Source organism: Balaenoptera ricei, chromosome 14 (genome assembly GCF_028023285.1).
Source record: "Balaenoptera ricei isolate mBalRic1 chromosome 14, mBalRic1.hap2, whole genome shotgun sequence".
NCBI classification, from domain to species: domain Eukaryota; kingdom Metazoa; phylum Chordata; class Mammalia; order Artiodactyla; family Balaenopteridae; genus Balaenoptera; species Balaenoptera ricei.
Window position 1 is genome coordinate 19,381,984 of NC_082652.1, and position 22,915 is coordinate 19,404,898.

A 22,915-nucleotide genomic window follows, 5' to 3' on the forward strand; every position below is an offset into this window, starting at 1 on the left:
GTGTAATGACTAACTGACGGCTTATGCCAAGTCAGGCACCCTGCTAAGTGTATTACTAACCAGGAGCTCATGGAATCCTTCCCAAGGTGCGTCTGCTATTATCCCTATTTTACTGATGAAGAAACTGAGGCTTAGAGAGGAGAAATAATTTGCTGTGATAGCTGTTTTGGTTCAGGTGGACCCTGATTTACATAACACACATTTCTGTGGCTGACGCTTAACATGAAAAATTCCTCCGCTGTGAATTGCAAAAATGCCTTGCTTTGGGAAGTAAATAGCCTACCCATCCGCAGGTCTGCTTTGTTAATTCAGTTCATCAGTCCCAGTTTCCCCAAACCTTGGCATTTCAGAGCTTGGTATTTGAGAAAGGAACTCTGGCTATAAAGAGGACAACTTCACGCTACAGATCAGGAGATTCAGGCCCACAGAGATGAACGGAACTGCCCCAGGACACGCAGTCTGACAGCAGCAGAGATGGACTGGAATCCCGGTGCTCTGACTTTCAGGCCTGGGCTGCTCAGTTGTTAAGAGAGGGTCTTTGGCCAGGAAAAGGAAGGGAGGGACCCTGTATCCTTCGTTTCCTCACCTGCGAAATTGGGTCAAGATAGGCCCTTCTGTGTAGTGGGGGGGGATATGTGGGTGTGGTCCAGCCTAGGGGCCAACACCTCATGCTAGCAAAGTGACATGGTGTAGTGGAAAGAGGATCGTAGCGTCGGGAATCCCCAGAAGTGGTGGTGGGGGGGTGTGAGGGCAGCAGAGGCGGAACTTCGGGAGCCAGAGGCGGGGATTCCAGAATTCTGGGCGGGGCTTGGAGACAACGCTGTTAGATGGGCAGTGGGCGGGACTTGCGATGCTGCCAATAGGGTTACCAGCCCGTGGGCGGGGCTTCTAGAAGTTGGGGCGGGGTTTGTGACGCAGAAGGGCCAGTTCTGAAGGAATGAGAGGGGAGCTGGGCTTAGGGAGCCGGGAGGCTGGCGAGGGGTTTGGATGGGGCAATGGGCGGGGTTCAGAGGAGCTGATGTTACGGTTTTAAGGGACTCTGGGGGAATTTTTGAGGAGCCGGGGGATGTGGCCGTGCCGAGCCAAACAGGTCAGTGGGCGGGGCTCTAAGGTAACCGCTCCCGGTTCTTTGGGGTCAGTGGGCGTGGTCCTCCGGCCACTCAGAGGACTAGCGGGCGGTGCTTGCGCTTGGACACCGCCTTCCTCCGCGGCACTCCTGCATCCCTCGGCGCGACCAGAGGGGACGCTAGAAAGAGTGAGGCGTGGAACGCAGGGTGGGAAGCGGGCTTCCCCTCCCGGAAGTGGGCGTGGTGCTCCGCAACCCGGTGGCCCTGGTTGGGCGCGGTGCGGCGCGGGGGCGGGGCCTGCGTGGAGCGGCGGGGGCGGGGGCGGCTGTCCGCGCCCCTCCCCCGCGCGGCGCTCAGTGCCAGGCGGGAGGCGGTAGCGGTTGGAGGCTTCTCCGGGCTTTGCAGCGGGGACTTCGGCAGCGGCGCCTCAGGCACCTCAGCCCTGGTGAGCTGCGCGCGCCCGGCGGGGCGGCTTGGGAGCGAGCCGGACGGGCGGACGGACCTGTCCTTTCAGCGTGTGCCGGCGCCGGCTGACAGGAGCGGGCGGGGCGTGGGACAGGGCCCGGTGGAGCGGACAGGGCTGGGTGGGCGCGCGCGGCGCGGATCCTTGGGCCAGGGGTCCGCCCTGGCCGGTGTGCAGGGGTCAGGGGTAGGGGCTGCTGCGGGAGACTTGGGATCCGGTGGGGAAGGGAGTTGGGGAACGAACCGCTCGGCCTGGGGAGAGTGAACCCAGGTTCCTGTGGGGACGAGGCTGCCCTGGGGAGACTTTTAGGGGTCCGGAACCCTCCTGGCCGGGCGAGGAGCTGAAGGGGGACGAGGCTGCCCCGGGAAGGGTTTTAGGGGTCAGGGCTCCGCCAGGTTGGGTGGGGTCTTGGGTGGGGAGGGGCTGCTAGAGGCTAGGGCGCAGAGCCCGGGGGGCGCCAGGCCTGGGAGGCGGGACTTGAGCCGCCCTGGGGAGCGAGTGGGTGGGGGGTGGCTAGGGGCCGGGCTCACGTGGCGCCGGGGGGAGCTGGTCCCTGCGTGGGAGGGACGAGGGCGGTGGTCCGGCCTGGGGGTTGCCAGCTTTGGGGTACGAGGCCGGCTCTGGGCACTGAAGAGCTGGGTTGGGAGTCGGGAAGGGCGGGGCAGGGCTGAAGCTGGGGTGATGTGGGTGGGGGCGACTCGGGAGGATGAGCCGGGCTTTGGGAACGGAGGGCTGGGACTGGCGGGGGAGGGGCGGGGGGGCGGGTTGGGAGAGGAAGAATGGGGCAGGAAGGCTGCAGGGTCGGGGGCCTGGAGCGTTCGCGTGAACTGGGTGATTCAGAGATACGCTCGCCTAAGAGCGGAGCAGCTGGCGAGGGACGCAGTAAGAAGGAGCGAGGTGCAGGTGGGGCTCTGCTGCGCCTAAATGACTGAGGATGAACTCAGACGTAGAGGTTGGAAATGCAGGGACCGAGCCCTCTCCCGCCTGTCCACACAGGCGCGCGCACACAGCTCTGTGTCTCTCAAATGACTAGAATGTGTTGGGGGGAAGTGGCAGGCTGCGGGGAGAGCCGAGAAGAAAGGGGCTTCCTCTTGCAGGGAGGCGCTGGCCCTGCCGTCCTTTTTTGGGAGTGTTCAAAGGGTTTTTGATCGCTGGAAAAGGAAACGTACGCTTTACTGCATCGCGGTTTAGAATCACATCCTATATTTGGCCTTAATGTAGGCTGTCCTTGTTTTGTGGTGTCTGAAGTCCTTGCTCTACATGTTGCAAACGTGGGATTCAGTGTGAGAAGCAAATTGCAAGTCGCTCATCTCCCCCAGGAGAGCAAGAGGCCTTTCTTTCCTATAATACATTAAAACAAAATTGAATATAGTGCGCGTTTGTAAACTGGTACTGGGTGGCGGATGTGTTTACTTTTGCAAATAGTTATCACAAAATATAATATTAGGCCCTCTCACTGCAGCCTTCCTGCCCGGGATTACATCCTCAAACAGTACTTGTAGGGCTCGTAGTCACTCTATGTAATAATGCATTTCATTGTCCTTATCTGGCAGAGCTCTTCTGACACCAGGGCCTGCTAGAATAGACAGAAACATGATTAAGTATAAGCGGTTGCTTTGCACCGTCTGTTCAGTTGTGAAGGCAAATAGATATCTGTTTATATGACTGCACTTTCTTCATTCCCTATAAAACTGAAGAAATGGGAAAAATCTATTTTGGACTTGATTCTGTATATTTCAGAAAACTAATTTAAGGAAACTAATTTTTTTTTTTTGGCTTGGAGGTACATTTCAGAGTCACAATGTTTGGGTATGAAGCCTAATAGTAACTCTTGGGTCTGAGAGGTTGCATAAATAAATAGGGGGGGAAAGTGAAATAAAAGTGGGAATTGTATATTAGGCCTTGAGGTGCCATGTTTTGTGGTAAATGTTTGTCGTGTGTACTGGGTATAAAGGTTGGGTACACACCTTTTTGACAAATCTGGAATGTGCCTTGTCCGTGTTTGTTTTTCATTATTTGTGGAAGGTACATTAAAGCTTGATGGATTCTAATAGACGCATACCAATGAGAGATCACTGCACAAAATATTGAATTTTTCATGATCATTTGTTACTTTGCCTGCAGATTGTGCTAATCAGAAGTTATGTCTATTACTTTATATATAATTTGGGATTAGATTCAGGGTTGACAGATAGGACTTACGGTGTGTGTGCTACTTCATTATTTTTTTAAAAATTGAAGTATAATTGACATGTAACATTATGTTAGTTTCAGGTGTACAACATAATGATCTGATATTTGTATACACTGAAATGGTCACCACAATAAGCCTAGTTACAGTGCGTCACCATACAAAGTTACAATTTTTTTGTGTGTATGTGACGAGAACTTTTAAGATTTATTCTCTTGGCAACTTTCAAATACGCACTGCATTATTATTGACTATAGTCACCGTGTTGTCCATTACATCCCATGACTTAATTCATTTTATAACTGGAAGTTTGTACTTCTTGACTTCCTTCACCCATGACATACAGCACTTTTTAAATACTTGGATTTTTTTGATGTAAGTTTTATGCTTAACGCAGGTGTCACTTTTGAGATTCACTCCAACCATGAGGAGAGTCACTCAGATGCCTATGAAACGGAACGTTCAAAAGGATAAGTGATCAGTTCTTAGTTATGTCACTGGGGGGTGTGGAAATTCAGTTCTGTATGATGGCAAATTATTTCTTAATACTTTGATTTGTCACCAGCGGTGCTTTAGAAACATTATATTAACCAGGTTGTTTTACCTTTGACTTCTTTTTTCAGAGGTGGAACAATAATAAATTTGAGTGCCACTTTCAGATTCAGGGTACAAATCCTGTTTGTTTTCCTTTTGATGACTTCCCAGTGTCACCTTATTCCTGTCAGAACTCTTTTCTGACACTTGTATGTCTTTTTAAACTTAAAATGCCTTTTCTTTATTAAAACATGGAAATACTCATGAATATTTCAGTATGACCTAGTACCTAGAATGTTAAGTAATAGAATCTCTCTGGGTTTTCATTGCCCTAGTTCAGATGCTTTAAAATGAGTGAACAAGATTCTACACTGCTTTTGAGAGCTTATTTTGTATTTCAGTGGCACATAATGGAATCTTTTTTGTTTTATAACCACTTTATTGAGGTATAATTTACATACCATACAGTTCACCCATTTAAAGTGTACAGTTCAGTGGTTTTTAGTATATTCACAGAGTTGTGCAGTCATCACCACAATTTTATTTTTTTTTATTTTTTAATTTTTGAAATAAATTTATGTATTTATTTATTTTTGGACACATTGGGTCTTCATTGCTGTGTGTAGGCTTTCTCTAGTTGCGGCGAGCGGGGGCTACTCTTCCTTGTAGTGCACGGGTTTCTCATTGTGGTGGCTTCTCTTGCTGCGGAGCACGGGCTCTAGGTGCGCGGGCTTCAGTAGTTGTGGCTCACAGGCTCTAGAGCGCAGGTTCAGTACTTGCGGCACACGGGCTTAGTTGCTACGTGGCATGTGGGATCTTCCCAGACCAGGCCTCGAACCCGTGTCCCCTGTATTGGCAGGCAGATTCTTAACCACTGTGCCCTAAGGGATGTCCCTGACCACAATTTTAGAACATTTTCATTGCCTCCAAAAGAAACCCCCTACCCATTAACGGTCCCCTGCCCCGCCCCCCCCCCAATTCTTCTCCCTCACTTGCCCTAGGCAACCACTTATCTATTTTTTGTCTCCATGGATTTCCCTTGTTTTGGACATTTCATATAAATGGAATCATGCAATATGCGGTCTTTTGTGTCTTTTATTAAGCATAGTGTATTCAAGGTTTATCTATGTTGTAGCATGTATAAGTACTTCATTCTTTTTCTAATGGTTGAAAAATATTCCATTGTATGGATATATACCACATTTTGTTTTTCCATTCATCAGTTGGTGGACGTTTGGGTGTTTCTCCATTTTGGCTATTATGAATAATGCTGCTGTGAACATTTGTGTCCAGGTTTATGTGTGGATATATGTTTTCCTTTCTCTTGGGACTTACTGGGTCATATTGGTTACTCTGTGTTTAACTGTTAGAGGCACTGCCAGACTTTTCCAAAGCAGTTGCACCATTTTACAATCCCACTAGCAGTGCATAAAGGTTTCCGTTTCTCTACATCCTTGCCAACACTTGTTATTCCCTGACTGTTTGATGCTAGCCATCCTAGTGGGTGTGAAGTGGTATCTCATTGTGGTTTTGATTTGCATTTCCCTAATGGCTAATGATGTCCAGCATCTTCTCAAGTCATTAGTGGACAATTGTGTATTTTCTTTGGAGAAACCTCTCTTTAGATGCTTTGCTCTTTTTAAAATTGGGTTATCTTTTTGTTGTTATGAATTATTTATATATTCTAGATACAAGTGCCTTATCAGATATATGACTTGGAAACATTTTCTCCAGTTTGTGAGTTATCTTTTTTTTTTAAATAAATTTATTTGTTTGTTTTTGGCTGCGCTGGGTCTTTGCTGCTGTGCATGGGCTTTCTCTAGTTGTGGCGAGCAGGGGCCACTCCTCGTTGCGGTGTGCGGGCTTCTCATTGCGGTGGCTTGTCTTTGTTGCAGAGCACGGGCTCTAGGCGCGTGGGCTTCAGTAGTTGTGGCACATGGGCTCAGTAGTTGTGGCTTGCAGGGTCTAGAGCGCAGGCTCAGTAATTGTGGCGCACGGGCTTAGTTGCTCCGCTGCATGTGGGATCTTCCTGGATCAGGGATCGAACTCGTGTCCCCTGCATTGGCAGGCGGACACTTAACCACTGTACCACCAGGGAAGTCCCTCCTTTCACTTTCTTGGTGGTGTCCTTTGAAGTAGAAAAGTTTTTAATTTTGGTGAAGTTTAATTTATGCATAATGGAGTCCAAACTGATAATGAGTTAGAAATTATTTAGACCTTAAATCACATCCTCACTGGTAGTTTGGTTATATAAATTAAAATCCAAATGTGAAAGGATTAGGGAAAGATTTGAGTTAGTTCTACATCAAAAAGGGTTCATCAGGGAACATATCATTACCTGTTTAAATCCTCTCGTGGTCTCCCACCCCATTGTCTGTGGTTAAAGTTCAGACTTAATGTGGTTGTGGATGAGGACAGCTCTGATTTCAGCCTGTCTCATCTCTCACTGCTCCCCTTCCTGTGTTTCATCTCCATTGCCACTCCCTGAACTGTCCAGCCTTAAGATCTGGTGATGCACTTACTACTCGGCTCCCTTTCCACCTGGTGAATCCCTCTTGTCCTTTGGGATTCTCCAGGAAACCTTCCTTAGTCCTCACAGGCAGACATTGTCCCTGCCCTCATGCATCAGACATTCGTCACTCCTGTCTGCTACGAGGAACTGGATTTGAACTTGAGCCCACCGTCTGAAAGGCGCCTTCCCATAGAAGGCAGAATGTGAGAGAGAAGTTCACGTGGAAAGCAGACCGAGATTCTGTTGCTCACAGCGTGGTCTCTAGTGCCTACTGGATATTTGCTGAGTGAAAGATTATTTTTATTGAAGTTAACTGGAAAGATCCTGAGGTCAGTGGGTTTCTCTGGTTATTATTTACACCTTTGTTGCCTATGTTAAAATAACGTGAAGTACAGGGGTAATTCCTCCCTGCCTTTCTGGCACCCAAGTCCAGCTCTTACCAAAAAATTGCTCAGATGTAAACCGAGTATTTGAAACATTTTCCTGAGGGCAGATATTCTTGTCCAGGTTCTTTCCCTCTAATAAACAGCGATGACTGGCGCACAGCCTTCTCAGCAGGGCAGATGGCCAGGGAACACATTTGGTTTGGGATGATTTACCAAGACCAAATGCAGCAGGCCTAGCCTGGTGGTGTTGAGGCAGTCAGTGCTGGAACTACCCCAGTGCACGCCTGATGGTGGGTGTAAATCAGGTTTTAAAGGTGCATACTTCCTTCCTTTTCATTCTTTTATTCATGCTCTTGCTTCTGTCAGAGCATCTGATTAATACTTTAATTAAATATACTGCACTTAGTATCTTCTTGAGAATTAGGAGAAACCAGTTGGCCATTTGGGGTATGTTTTCTGTGTGTTCACTGAAGTGATTGGATTGTGGCAAGGTAGTAAAGAAAAGAAAAATAAATTTCAAATTTGTTCTTTGTCTCCTTAGGCTCAGTGAGCTATCTGTACTTATATAGTTTCTTGCTCTAAGAGTTCTGTCTAGAGAAATTGAGGCAAGGAGGGGTGCAGACCTTCAGAGCCAGACTAAGCTGGGTTTCACTCTCTGCTATGATTTTGTCAATTAACCTACCTCCCTGAGCCTCTTCTGTAATATGGAGATGCTAACAGTACCTTGCTGGGTTTTGAGTAGACACCCAATAAATTTGTGTTCCCTCTGTCTTCACTCTTAAATGTCTGTTTTGGTTTTTTTTCTTAATTAATTAATTTATTTTTGGCTGTGTTGGGTGTTCGTTGCTGCACGTGGGCTTTTCTCTAGTTGCAGTGAGCGGGGGCTACTCTTCGTTGCAGTGCATAGGCTTCTCATTGCGGTGGCTTCTCTTGTGGAGCACAGGCTCTAGGCCCGCGGGCTTCAGTAGTTGTGGCATGCAGGCTCAGTAGTTGTGGCTCACAGGTGCTAGAGTGCAGGCTCAGTAGTTGTGGCACACGGACCTAGTTGTGTGTGGGATCTTCCCAGACCAGGGCTCGAACCCGTGTCCTCTGCATTGGCAGGCGGATTCTTAACCACTGCACCACCAGGGAAGTCCTTAAATGTCTGTTAATGAATGGAACTGGGGAGAATCAAATAGGGTAAGTTTAATATATTTTATTTCTGATATTAAGCTATTGTTGTGTGGATTCCCACTCCTGCCTTAGCATTTTAGACTTCAAATCAAACTTGAATCATTGGAGAGGAAAAAAGTGTCTAATTTTAGGATAGGAAGGTAGTGTTAAAAATGAGGCAGTTTTTGGCCATCTATGTGAATTGGAAATGTCTATTCAGACTACTCTTATTCAGGCCTTATGCTTCTATTCAGTCTGTCTGTCTGTCTATTTTAAGGATAAAGGTTTAGTTCTTGGCAAAAGATTGATCTTTTTAGGGTTTGGAGGGAGATTGCGCTGCAGGGTGTGAGATGCTCATGGGATTGAGTATGATGTGAAGGGCAGCATTGTGCTACAGTGTAACATTCTGTGTGGGAAGAGCCTCCATAGTCTCATGGGGTGTTAAATTAGGCCTGTCATTTGAATCTTACATTAATGACAAAAATTGTTCCTCCTGTTTGCCATAGTCAAGAAAAATCAAATTAATGCAAAGATTGGAGTGAGAGAAACTACTATAAATGGGAGTAGGAAGGCTTGTATTTTGTATGACTGAAGGTAGGAATTTCACAGTACATATTTTTCCCCCTTTGGTCATGCAGTTATCTACATTTAAAAAATTATGAATAATGGATCATACTTTTAGCCCCAGTATCTCACCACCTTTTGAAAAGTATATCGTATTGGGGGTTTAGGAGGTTATTTCTCAAGCCCAGAGGTCCTCAACTTGATGCCCGTGAGGATCAGCTCTAGACCTTGGTCCGTCCAGCTGCCTGGGCTCCAGCTCCCTGGTGACTCTGAATCACAGCCAGAGCGGAAAGTACCTTGCTGCCTTGTTCCTCATCTGATGGACAAGGGGACTGTGGTCTCAGGTGCTTGAAAGACTTGCCCAAGATCAGGAACTTGACTGTCCTTCCCTTCTGCCCCCACCTCCTTCCATGGGTAGTGTGAATTCATTTTTGTAGTAGGTGGTGTAGATTTATACTATAGTGTGAATTTTTTTTTTTTTTAACAGTGTGAACCCAGTGTGCTTACCTTGAGTTTTAGTCCTTGACCCAATGCAACAATTCCCTCTTAAGCTTCTGCCACAGTCTTTTGCCGGATTTACAAACTGAACCTACTCACTGTTTATCACTTCAGTTCATCATCACAATTGGTAGTTAGTACCAATGGGTTTCCTCCCCCACCTCACATCTTCAGATTGTACATGTATTAAACTATGAAGCTTGGTCCAGATTTTCAGGGTTTCTTTTTAGATGCAGTTTGGGGAAACTTGAAAATACGTGGACTCTCTTGGAAAAGTCTTTGGTAGACTTGATTTCCTAGTTTTCATGTAAAGTTCCTTGACAGTATTTTATTGATCCCTTTTTGTGTCCTCAATCATGTAATCTGACCATTAGTATGCAGTCATGGTAAGGATTTATCTTGGGTGTTTCAAAGACCAATTAATATCGCAAAGGTCAGCCCCATTAAGCCATCCATATATGAAAAGGCTGATTTTGACAGGAACAACATCCAGCCAGTACTGGAACTACAGACAGGCGTAATGAAAACCCCGTGGCATTGGCAGAAGTTGATCATTACTTCACAGCGTGGTCATTCTATCCGGGGAACCAAGGCAGCCTGGTAATCTGGGCACGTGGCAGTTTGGTGTAAGAGCCTTTTTTGCCCCATTGCAGACTCATGTGTGTCCCCACGTTCTGACAGTTGCTGAGGCCTTCATTCTGGATGAACAAAGCTGTAGTGTTTCAGTTTCGTGAACGGCCATAAACACACATGGGAAGGGAAGTGTTGGGAGTGTGAAGCCTTTGGGGGTGTATTTCCACTCTTGACATTGTCAGGGTTCTTGACAAAATTCACAAGCTCCCCCTCTGTAGGATGAATGTTTACTCACCATTATTTGCTTACTTCACATGAAAGATACTTAAATTCCTTTTCATAATGGTCAAGCATTCTTTTCTAGTTAAAGACTCTAATTCCTTTCATTCTTAGGAACTTGAATTGAGGCTGGTTTATTAATGTAAGAACTCAAATGCTGCCTGAGCGGTGACTGAGAAACACACATAAACTTGAGCTATCATCTCCGTTAAGCAGAAGGATTTATTAGGAGACTGACTAGTCACTTTACAAGCTAGATGGTGAATTAATTTTGCGGTTAGTAGTGTCTTTAGCTTAACAATGTCATCCGAGTTTTTCTTGGCAAGCAAGAGAAAGGCCAGAGCCAACAAGTGCTGGCCACAGCTCTTTGGGGTGATATTTAATAAGATGCATGTTGTCTGTTTTAGAAATAGAGTAACCATCCCTTAGGCTCTCTCTCTTATGGGAACCACTGTTGCTTTACAGTGTTACATAGGAAAAGGGAAATTGGAAGTATTTATTTATTTATTCATTCATTCATACATACATACATACATACCCTGAAACGTCCCTGGTCTTCTTATGCAGTATAGAGATATCATGCATGCACTGGGCTGAATTATTATACATTGTCAAACGGAACAAATGATACATCTTACCTGCAAAGGATAGTTGTGAGTCATGTGGTTCTCTAACCATGAAAGGTTGAGAGCCCAGAGGCAGCTTCTGTTTTGGAGGCAATGTGTACATTCAGTCCCCAACCCAGGACTGGGTCGTGTTCCAAAGTCTAACTCAGTTATTTGGAACTGAGAAGGCATTTTTGGGTACAGATTCAGTGTTATAGTGGTGGGTAGGTTCCCAGCCTAGACTGAAGAAATCTGTTTAATTCACAGCACAGCTTTTTAAACTGTTAATGATGATAGCTGAATTCTGGATCTTGGAAGCTGGGAGTCATGTGACAAAGAAGTAAGGAACCCTGCTCCACCCCAGATGCCTGTCTGTGTAGGCTGTGTGGCATCCAGCAGCCTCATGCCACAGCAGCCCTCCAAGTTCACCGTCCTTCTCTCTTAACTTGAAGCTTCCACTCCGCTGGTTAAGCTGACCTCCTTTAAATAGTAGTCGCAAAGCAGATGGTTCAAATTCATTTCTGCTATTGTGCTCCTGGATGGCTACAGTTCCTACTAGACTACCACCGTTATTCAGTGCTAGAAGGACTAGGGCTTTGTCTTATTTCACTCATGTCTCAACCCTTTTAGAGCTACAGTGTTAATATTTTTACAAAGGAAGCTCCTTATTGATAAACATCATCTCTCTGAAATGTTGGCATGTAGTCAGTATAACAATGTTTCAAGGGGAAAGTTGAAGGAAAGCGAGTGTGGTCAGACAGAGCCCATATAGAAGGCTAGCCCTGGTTCCTGGAATCGGGAAGAAGCCTTGCCTGCTTTAGAAAGGTTCCTCCTGTAACCTCGAAAACGGAGAATCTGCTCAGCTTTTTTCAAAATACACAGGATCCTTTTTTTTTTTCTCTTTTCATTTGGGAAACACAGCTTGAAAGGGTCTTATGTTTTAGCAGTGACTTAGTTTCCAGGACCTTTGAGAAGTAGATCAGGGCAGGGTAATGGTTGTGAGTTGGGGCAACTTGTGCTGGTCCCCGTCTATATCTCTGTCCCTTTATAAACTCTTACCACAAAGCCCCTTCTTTCCTCACAGGGAAATAATTGATCTTTCCTTTTTGTTATTGCCTCTTTGAAGGGTTTGGATTGTCTGGTTTTTAAGAATGTCTTATTCGAGCATTTTATGAGGCTAAGTGTGATAAGGATTAGGGACTTGATTTTTCTGGTGCAGTTAGAAAAAGTCTTGTTCACAAACTGTTAATGGCAGGCTTAATATTTTGATTTACTTTTAAAAGGTATAATAGTTTTAAAAATACATTACAAGCTTTTTGTAATACATTACAAGAATTATGTAATTCTTGACGCTGAATTCTCTGTGTGAAGCCTGAGCTCTGCGGGAGTTGAGAGGACAGGGTGGTGGGGAGTCAGTGTCTCTGGGACACTGGGTCGAGGCCCTGCCCCTGCCCAAGGGTTTGGGAAATAGCGCTGGGCTGACTCAGAGGAGGTGTAATTGGGGAAGAGTAGTGTCAAATGGATAAGGGAGATGGCCCAGATTGTCCAGGGTCATGAGAACAGAATACACATTTATACGGTGTGTTTGCGTAAAAGGTAAGCATAGTTTAGATATGGAGCTGTAAAGGTAGCTGGAAGTGTAATTTGTGGGTATCCCTAACATTATTGATTTCTGTGCTATTCCTAATTACATTTTGGGTTAAATGAGTAGAAATTTTAGGTAAACATAGTGTGGAATTATTATTTTCCACTTTGTGAAAGTGAACACTAGTACCCACTCTATGCCACGTTCCGTGAAGGCAGAGAATGTCACAATGTTTTTGTGCCTCCGTTTCCAAGCGGGCTGCGTGACACATGGTAGGTGCTCAGTAAATGTTAGTCGAATAATTGAATTTCAGTTTTACATGGTACACTTGTAATAGTGATTGTTAGTCTTCCCATTTTCCTAGAAGATGAAAGGAAAAGAGGAAATTTTCTGTGGTGTAGAAGGACTACTGATTGTAAACATTTGCCTAGTAAATTATGTTATGATAAGCTAGTCATCATTTTCATTTAAATAAGTGTGTTAGCATATACACACATTTATTTACTGAAACGTTTTATCTGTAAAGCAAATTTTGGAGTTCTGATTATTTAAAGCGTGAATTCTGATGAAAAATAGGGTGGCATCACATATTGGTACTTTATTGCAAATTTACCTAACTAACTTCTTGAATAAATTGAAAGTACTGGTGGCATGGAGTTCTTAGGGCTTTGATTTGTGGTTTGGTTAGCAACTTCAACTTCAGAAAGAATCCATGAAGGAATGTCCTAGTAGAAGTGTGCCTTTAGCTGGAGAGTTTTTGTCAAAACAGATATGGGAAGAAACCTAATTTGTATCAAGATGAGGATTTAAAGTTAAGGTAGCCCTCGAAAAAACTGAGTTTCCCTTTCTTGTCTTTCTCCTTTCCTCCAGTTTCTTATCTTTTAATCGACTGCCTGTAAAGTGTCTGCATTGGACGCTGAGGGGCCCCTAGGCCCAGCCCCAGGGGAATCACAGGGCAGGTCTCAGCTCATTTCAGTGGCTCCTGGATCTCCAAGGATTTAACGTGCTTGGGTTCATTTAACTTGAGAAATTGACAAGAACCAAGTACATTAAGAAAGGGTGAATTGGGCACCCTTTCAGCTGTTGAATCATTTAGGAGTTCATTTGTGCAATATTAAAATTTGAAAACCTGTAGGCTTTGGTTTATATCGTACTAGTAACATGTGATCACAAAAAAAGAATCATTTTGTAGCTGCATTTTTGTGTGTGTTATTTCTGGCCGTTTTTAGAGGTTACTACAAACCATACATGTAGTTTGTTTGTTGTAAATGTAGTTTTTTAGAAGAGTACTGTTAGGGGTGGGGAGCCCCTGATCTTTCTGCTAACCTTCTACTCAAAATGCTTAAAAAAGGATTCTTCCTGCTTTCATTTGAGGCGTATGGAATTTCTCTTTTAGTTACTATTATGCAGTCCAATTAATTTAACATAAAGGATTAAGGACTATGATTTTCTTTTCAAATCTTTATACAGTTTGGAGGGAAATTGGATTTGGGATGGTTAAGGTTACAGTTGTACCAGCCAAGGCTGGTAAAAGCTTCTAGTAATAGAGAATTCACTCCCAAAATACTTAGCCCAAATGTTTCCTCCTGAAAGTTGAGTTTTGTTTGTCTCCACTTCCCCGGAGGTATTTTCATTTTATTGGTAAAAGGAGATGTGTGGCGTTTTCCCACTAAAGAACTGAGACCTTCGGAAGGTGTTGGGTGGTGGTAAAGTATTTATTTGGTAGTAACTACATTTTCCCCAGTTTCTTGCACTCTGTTGTTGACACTGATATTCTGAGTTTTTTGTTTTTCCCCTCTTCAGAAGAGAGGTGTGCTGATAAGGAAATAGTTTGTAATTTTACCAAAAAGGATCAGACAAAACAATTTGTCTGAAGGTGCAGTAAGATTTCAAGAGGTACAGGTACACCTCATTTTGTTGCACTTCACAGATACTGTGCTTTTTACAAATGGAAGGTTTGTCGCAACCCTGCATCCAGCAAGTCTATCAGTGCCATTTTTTCCAATGGCATTTGCTCACCTCATGTCTCTGTGTCACATTTTGGTAATTCTCGCAATATTTCAAACTTTTTCATTATTATACTTGGTATGGTGCTCTGTGATCAGTGATTGTTGATGTTACCATTGTAATGGTTTTGGGGCATCACAAACCACGCCCATAATAAGATGGTGAACTCAATAAATGTGTTTTCTAACTGCTCCGCTATCTGGCCATTCCCCTGTCTCTCTCCCTCTCCTCAGGCCTCCCTATTCCCTGAGACACAACAATGTTGAAATTAGGCTGGTTAATAACCCTACACTGGCTTCTAAGTGTTAAAGTGAAAGGAAGAGTCTTATGTCTCTCACTTTAAATCAAAAGCTAGAAATTATTAAGCTTAGTGAGCGAGGCATGTCGAAAGCCAAGATAGGCTTACAGTTAAGCTTCTTGGACCAGTTAACCAAGTTGTGAATGCAGACGAAAAGTTCTTGAAGGTCTCCAGTGAACCTGGAATGATAAGAAGCAAAGCAGCCTTATTGCTGATATGGAGAAAGTTTTAGTGGTCTGGAGAGAAGATCAAACCAGCCACAACATTCCCTTAAGCCAAAGCCTAATCCACAGCAAGGCCCTAACTCTTTTCAATTCTGTGAAGGCTGAGAGAAGTGAAGAAGCTCCAGAAGAAAAGTTTGGAGCTAGCAGAGGTTAGTTCATGAGGTTTAAGGAAAGAAGCTGTCTCCATAACATCAAAGTTCAAGGTGAGGCAGCAAGTGCTGACCTAGAACCTGGAGCAAGTTCTTCAGAAGATCCAGCTCAGATCATTAATGAAGGTGCGCACTAAATAACAGATTTTCAACATAGATGAAACAATCTTCTTCTGGAAGAAGATGCCACCTAGGACTTTCATAGCTAGAGAGGAAAAGTCAATGCCTGGCTTCAAAGCTTCAAAGGACAGGCTGACTCTCTTGTTAGGGGCTCATGCAGCTGGTGACTTAAGTTAAAGCCAGGGCTCATTTACCATTCTGAAAATCCTAGGGCCCTTAAGAATTATGCTAAATCTACTCTGCCTGTGCTCTATAAATGGAACAACAAAGCCTGAATGACAGCACATCTGTTTACAACATGGTTTCCTGAATATTTTAAGCCTACTATTGAGACCGACTGCTCAGAAAAAGATTCCTTTCAAAATATCGCTGCTTGTTAACAACTCGCCTGGTCACTCCCGAGCTCCGGTGGAGAGGTGCCACGAGATGAATGTTGTTTTCATGCCTGCTAACACAGTGTCCACTCTGCAGTCCACGGATCAAGAAGGAGTTTCGACTTTCAAGTCTTACTATTTAAGAAATACATTTTGTAAGGCTGTAGCTGACATAGATGGTGATTCCTCTGATGGATCTTAGCAAAGTCAATTGAAAACCTACTGGAAAGGATTCACCTTTCTAGATGTCATTAAGATCATTCATGATTCTTGGGAAGAGGTCAAAATACCAACATTAATAGGAATTTGGAAGAAGTTAATTCCAGTTGTCATGGATGACTTCAGTGGAGGAAGTAACTGCAGATGGGATGGAAATAGCAAGAGAAGTAGAATTAGAAGTGGGGCCTAAAGATGGGACTGGATTGCTGCCATCTCATGATAAAACTTGAACAGATGAGGAGTTGCTTCTCATGGATGAGCAGGGAAAGTGGTTTTTGAGGTGGACTCTACTCCTGGTGAAAATGCTGTGAAGATTGTTGAATTGATAACAAAGCCTTTAGAATATGACATAAACTTAGCTGATAAAGCAGCAGCAGAGGACCGACCCCAATTTTGAAAAAAACTTCTAGTGTGAGTAACATGCTATCAAACAGCTTTTCATGCTACAGAGAAGTCTTCCGTGAAAGGAAGAATCAATTGATGTGGCTTACGTCATTGTTGTCTTATTTTAAGAAATTGCCGGGAATTTCCTGGTGGTCCAGTGGTTAGGACCCTGTGCTTTCACTGCCGAGGGTGCGGGTTCAATCCCTGGTCGGGGAACTAAGGTCCGGCAAGCCGCGCAGCGTGGCAAAAAACTAAAAAAAGAAAAGAAAAGAAGAAAAAAAGGAAATTGCCACAGCTACCCAACCTTCAGTAACCACCACCGTGGTCAGTCAGCAGCCGTCAACACAGAGGCAGGACCCCCAACCAGAAAAAAGATTATAACTCTCTGAAGGCTCAGATTAGATAGTTGGCTTCTAACAATGAAGTATTTTTGTTAAGGTGTGTACATTTTTTTTAGGCATACTGCTATTGTACGCTTAATAGTGTATAGCTACAGTATAGTGTAAACATAACTTTTATATGCACTGGGAAACCAAAAAATTCTTGTGACCCGCTTTATTTTGAGATTTGCTTTATTGCGGTGGTCTGGAACCAAACCTTCAATATCGTTGAGCTGTGTATGCCTATATACTGCTGCTTTTTCTATAGGATGGCTGAAAATTCATTTTTATTTTAAACAGTGTTAATTTCATTTTCAAATAGCCTGTTCAATATGTTTTTTGTTTTTTGGGTTTTTTTTTGGCTGTGTTGGGTCTTCATTGCTGCGTGCGGGCTTTTTCTAGTTGCGGTGAGCGGGGGCTACTCTTGGTTGCGGTGCGCGGGCTTCTGATTGCGGTGGCTTCTCTTGTTGCGGAGCACGGACTCTAGGTGCGCGGGCTTCACTAGTTGTGGCTCACGGGCTCTAGAGCGCAGGCTCAGTAGTTGTGGCGCATGGGCTCTAGAGCGCAGGCTCAGTAGTTGTGGCACACGGGCTTAGTTGCTCCGCGGCATGTGGGATCTTCCCAGACCAGGGCTCGAACCCGTGTCCCCTGCACTGGCAGGCGGATTCTTAACCACTGTGCCACTAGGGAAGCCCCTGTTAAATATGTTTACCTTCGAGCTCTGGGCACCTCTGTGGGCAAACTACCTTAATTTTGAAGCCACGGATCCAGTTATTAATCTGAAAAGACACAATAAGTAATTTAAATATTTTCCCTATGTTTTTGCTCTTTTCAGACACCCTACTTGTAAAGAGAAAGCTCTTGGGAGCTGCTCCTAAGAAGTGGTTCTTCGTCCTGTATTGACTCCCTGCCCCCGTGAACTTCTGTGTCCCAGTGTTTGTCGCAGCAGCACAGTGACGTTGGTGTGAATAATTGATTGTGGTGTCTCCTCCTGGAGACTGTCAGCTTTGTGAGAGCTGGGCCCGTCTCCTTGCTCACCATTGCATCTGCAGTGTCTAGCATCACGCCAGGCGCACGGTCAGAGTTCAGTAAATAGTTGTTGAATAAATGCATGATGAGTGACTGGGATTAAAGACCTCTTCAGCATTCACAGTCGAGTGTGTGTGTTATGTGTATTACCCCGTGGGTGGTGCTAACTCCGTTCTCCTTGAATTGTGTGTGTTTTATTAGGGGATGTGGACTGGATCCCAGTGAAAGAAGCGTTCTCTATAGATTTGTAGGCTTTAGATTGTAATAATTATATTAATAATAGGATCCTAGAAATAATTTATTTTAGTTCTCCTATTTTATAGATGAAGAAACAACCAACCATAGGACTAAAATGATTTAGTGGTTAGGTGACTGTGTCAGGATAAGCTAGTCTTGAATCCAGGCCGGAGTTATTCCTACTCTTACCTCCCCTTGAAATATGGTCAAGAGTATGTTTATTTAATCACTGCTTGCCCAGGGTATAGGGTATTATAAAGGGAAGACAGAAATTCTTCAGTTGAAGGAGATTACTCTGTTTTTTTGACATTGCTACTTTTGCTATGGCTAGCCTTATGAGGGTCTTCATAAAAATGCCTTAAAAAAAAAACCACAAAAAGATCTTGGAGTCCAGTAATTTCATTTCCTGGTATAAGTATATTGCCAAAGAATTATGAAAATTTTATTCCAAGAGAAACTCCATCTGACTAAGTAGCGGAAACAGACTTAGCAAGTTTGAACAGTCGTACACAGTGTGCTTTCCCCCAGTTGTTGATAAGAAAAGTAGGTCATCAGTATAGAAAGAGTATTTTGAAACACATTGGTCATTAATTTTTAAGTGAGAGTGCTGGGCCAGTCGTGGCGGTAAAAGTTCTGCAGTTGGGATGAGAGCTCTTGGGATTAATTTGGCTCTTTGAAGAGAGAGGCAGAGTCGAAATTCCGAGCCTGATCTCCTGTGGGGCACTTGAGCGAGATGCTGGCAGCTCAGAGGATTCTACTCAGTTCCACCGTGTTGTCTGGGCAGGCAACGCCTGCTGCTGTCTCTGATGGGGGTTTCTTCAGCAGTCCTTTCTCAAAGCTCCAGGGAGGGGTATAGTGGGTGTGTTTATAAAGATGCTGGTGATAAGCAGAAAACTGGGAGATAGAGGGATTGTAAACATGTCATCCTGACACATTATCTTCTGAAAAATCTGCTCTTCCTTTGATAATGTAATAAAAAAAAATTCTGTCATTGAAGAGCTAGAGATGACCCCTACAACCTTGTAATTTCATGTGTTAGTAACTGTAAAATTCATGTCGTGTCATTCTTCTTTATTTTAAGGGAGTTCCAGGCCCTTTTCGGGCATCTTTTAGTTGTAAAGCGTCTCTCTTTAATATAAGTGTGAGAGTCGATTTGAGGATTTGGGGTTTCTGTATTTAGGATCTTTATCTGTTGCTATTTTGCTGTCCATGTCATGCTCATTTCTTTTTTTTTAAATTTCAGCCTTACTGAGTGTAGTTGACACACTGAATTGTAAGATATTTGAAGTGGGCCTCGTGGTGATTTGATGTACGTACGTAGCTCGTTTGGTCTCTTGTCAGACTGCGTTTTCAGCAGTCACTCTCAGAGCTGCACGTCTCACTCCGTCATCGGGGAGTGGGGAGCGCCTGTGTTGATGGCAGGCAGCCCCCACTTCTTTTTGTAACCAGTTCCTAAAATGAGTACAAAATTGTAAAGTGTGAAAGTAGGAGTTCTTTTCTCAGAAAGCTTTAAAAAGAGTAAAAGCCTGTCCGTTGCACCTCACCTTTTAGAACTTGTCCTTGATGTGTAGATTCCAGCCTTTTAGGCATGTCGGTTCAGGCATGTCGGTTCAGGCTCTTGGACAGTTGAGCACAGAGCCCTCTGGCCTAAGCCTGAGGGTTTTCAGTCAGAAGCAAAGATTGGTTTCTTTTGGCACAGCTAATGCGCTCTCTCGTTGGTCTCAGCATATGTGAATGCGAACAGCCAGTTTGTGTATTGTATAAAGTGTGAGCCAAGCGCAGTTTCCTATTTAAAAATGGCACCAGCAGGCCAGGTGGAGCTGTGAGCCGTGGAGGCAGCACCCCATGGAGCGGTTCTGAGAGGTGTCACTGGCTGACGTGGGAAAGCCAACCTGTATGTGTGTGTGGAGTTTATCACTGAAAAAGTATGAAAGTTCAGGGGGTGAAAAGTTGAATTGCCCCGTACTTTGTGGTTCGAGGTCATCGTGTCTCTCTCCAAAGTCCTTTATCTTTGGGCGAGTCACACAGTGTCTCTGGGCTGAAAATGAAAGGCTGGAGCTGGTGACCCTTTTTATTCCAGGCTTCTGTGAGGACCCAGCCTGGATGTTTCTTGGTAAATCCGACTTGCATTTCTTTGTCTTTTCATTCCAAGAAACGTTTAAAAACCAAAATGATAATGGGTTCTTGAGTCGAAACAAAGTGCACTTAGAGTCGGTATGCCTCCTTCTTGGCATTTTAACCTAGTACCTGGGTGGATAATGGGCTGAAAGCGTTTGGAAGGCTATAATGAGCGTGAATTTTCACCCTTTACTTTCGCCATTCTTGGTGTCATGATAAATTGAACCAACATAAGGGCTGTTCCATACTTGCAGTCAGTTGTCTTAAGTGGAGTGCAAACCTTTCAGCCTTAGCTGCTGTGTATGAGGAATGTTGTGTATCTATCTGACTTTCTGCTGTGCTTTATATAAAGCAAATTGTTGCATGTGGTCTTTTTTCTTCCTTCGTAAAACAACTTCTATTAAAGTAGGTAAATTAGGCGTATTTTTCTTGAGTATCTCGTATATGAATCTGTTAATTAAGGAATTGGATGCAGTACAAATGATTTGTTAGGTGAACTCTTCAAGTGTCACTGATGAATTTTGTTTAAGGACATTCAAAAAAAAGCACAGCCGTCTCATATCCAGAAATGATGAATGTTGAATTTTTGTATTTAATCAGAGCACCTCCTGTATTTGCTTTCGGTGTCTGCTTTCTGGTGAATGTCTCTTCTACGTAGGCTTACATATTACCTTTCCAACTTCTTACAAAGAATTTTTAACTGTTGGCATTGACATTTAAATAGCTGATTTCGGGACGTTTGTTTCCTCCTCTGCTGTCCTGCTTGCCACTTTCTATTAAATAACGTGTCCGATCTCTCCCACATTAAAAAGGGCCAGAAAAGCATCAACTTAGAGGGAATGTGTTCTTTCCCTATTGGGACGTTCTGGAGTCTCCTGTGGTTGCCGCTAGCTAGCGGACGTGCTCAGCCTCCTGAGTCCTTGAGTAATTGACGCTCTGGAATGGTCTCAGCTAATGTGCCGAGCAGGATTTTGCTGCTAGTAGGGGTTTTCCTGTATGTGTTCCTAGCAGGATGTGTTTCCTTTCATACAAACCATAGAAGTGCATCTGCTGGAATCTTTAAACAGGAAAATGTCAAAATTGTCGTCATTTTTTACGAGATTGATGGAAGTAGAGAGAATAGAGAACAGGTAGTAACATTTATTCAGGTGTTTTGAGTATATTTTATTTGGTGCCATTACAGTATTGTAAACACCCTGTCTTGTCTACATTTTTCCCTCCCAATACCCAACACATTTCTTGTATGGCCTGTGAAATAAATTTTCTCTGTGTGACTTGACTAGGCAGTACCATAAGAAGCACGCCTTCACACTCTCCTAGAGGTTGAGGATGATCAACTGATGTAAGATGGAAATTTTCTTTTGAGAATGATTTTTAGCAAACTTTACTCTGAGGCTTGTAAAATAAGTCCTTAAACCATGGACCTTATTTTTACAGCTTGTTCTTGGTTAAGATGTTTACCCAACATGTAAAGAAAATTTTAATCATTTTTGTTTCCTTAGATGAGCTGTTAAGTATTGTGGATATTGGTAGTCAGCTTTTAGATTTTCTTTATTTGAAGCTGAAAACAAGAATATATTATCTACTCATTAGAAATTTATGTGGGAATGTAAAATTGGTGCAGCCACTATGGAAAATGGTATGGAGGTTCCTCAAAAAATTAAAAATAGAGCTACCATATGATCCAGCAATTCCACTTTGGGGTATTTATCCAAAGGAAACTACATCACTGTCTTGAAAAGATATCTGCACCCCCGTGTTCACTGCAGTATTATTTACAATAGCCAAGATAGTGGAAACAACCTAAGTGTCCATTAACAGATAAATGGATGGGAAAATGGGTATGATGGAATATTATCCAGCCATTAAAAAGAGGGAAATCCCGCCATTTGTGACAACATGGATGGATATTGAGGGCATTATCCTAAGTGAAGTAAGTCAGATAGAGAAAGACAAATATCTTTTCAATATATCAGGGGTCCACAGCCTGTTAGGAATCAGGCCACACAGCAGGAGGTGAGTGGCAGGCAAGCGAGTGAAGCTTCATCTGCTGCTCCCCATCGCTCGCATTACTGCTTGAACCATCCCCGCCACGCCACCTCGCCTCGGTCCATGGAAAAATTGTCTTCCACGAAACCGGTTCCTGGTGCCAAAAAAGGCTGGGGACTGCTGCTGTATATCACTTACATGTTGAATCTTAAAAATGAAAACAAAAACAAAACAAAACTCAAACTCATGGAAACAGCACATTCTGGTGGTTGCCAGAGGTGGTGGATTAGGGGGGTGGATGAAATGGGTGAAGGGGTCTAAAGGTACAAACTTTCAGTTATAAGATAAGTAAGTCCTGGGGATGTAATGTACAGCATGGTGACTATAAAAAAGATAGATAAATTAAAAAGAGGTTTACTACGATGGCTGCTGGACAATCAAGACTTAACTCTTGCTTGGCCTTCAGTATCATCTAGAAACTTGGGCAGAGGAGACATGTGTCTTTGTTTCTAAAACTGAGGTTTCAACCACATCCCAGAGAGAGCATTTCATAGTTGGGCCTGTGCTCTCAACCTGCTTTCACACTGTCTTTCAAAGACACATCAGTTTTTATTATAATGAAAACCATTCTAGAATAGTCCCAGTCTTATTGGAAATTTGGTCAGAATGATCAATTGCATATTATAAGGCCTTGGGTAAGGTTTGTAATTCCCAACATTTTGTGGAAATTAAAAACCACGTTGCATTTTTTCTAAAATCAGTTTATTTTGAAATTTGTAAACATTTCTTTCATTTGCTTAATGAATGACTTATTGCTACATTGTCTCCCTCTTTATTACTACGAGGATCCTTTATTACTGTGATAATCGCTAAGAAAAGGCCCTATGCAGTTTGAAGAATTTGTACTTGAAAGACTTAATGAGCAGGCAACCTCTCCAAGGTTGAACTCTGACAAGACATTTAAAATTGAGGACTTCC

General features: G+C 43.7%; 1 protein-coding gene across 2 annotated transcripts in view; it reads left to right on the forward strand.

The window, feature by feature from the left end:
- Positions 1-991: 991 nt before the first annotated feature.
- Positions 992-22,915, forward strand: part of CORO1C (coronin 1C) — an 81,004-nt gene continuing 59,080 nt past the window's right edge. Inside the window, exon 1 of one of the 2 annotated variants that reach the window (XM_059894287.1) lies at positions 992-1,090. The gene's annotated coding sequence lies outside the window, so the exon portion shown is untranslated. Of the gene's footprint in view, positions 1,091-1,429; positions 1,513-22,915 lie in introns of those variants that run through there. The other variant, XM_059894288.1, reaches the window with a different exon arrangement.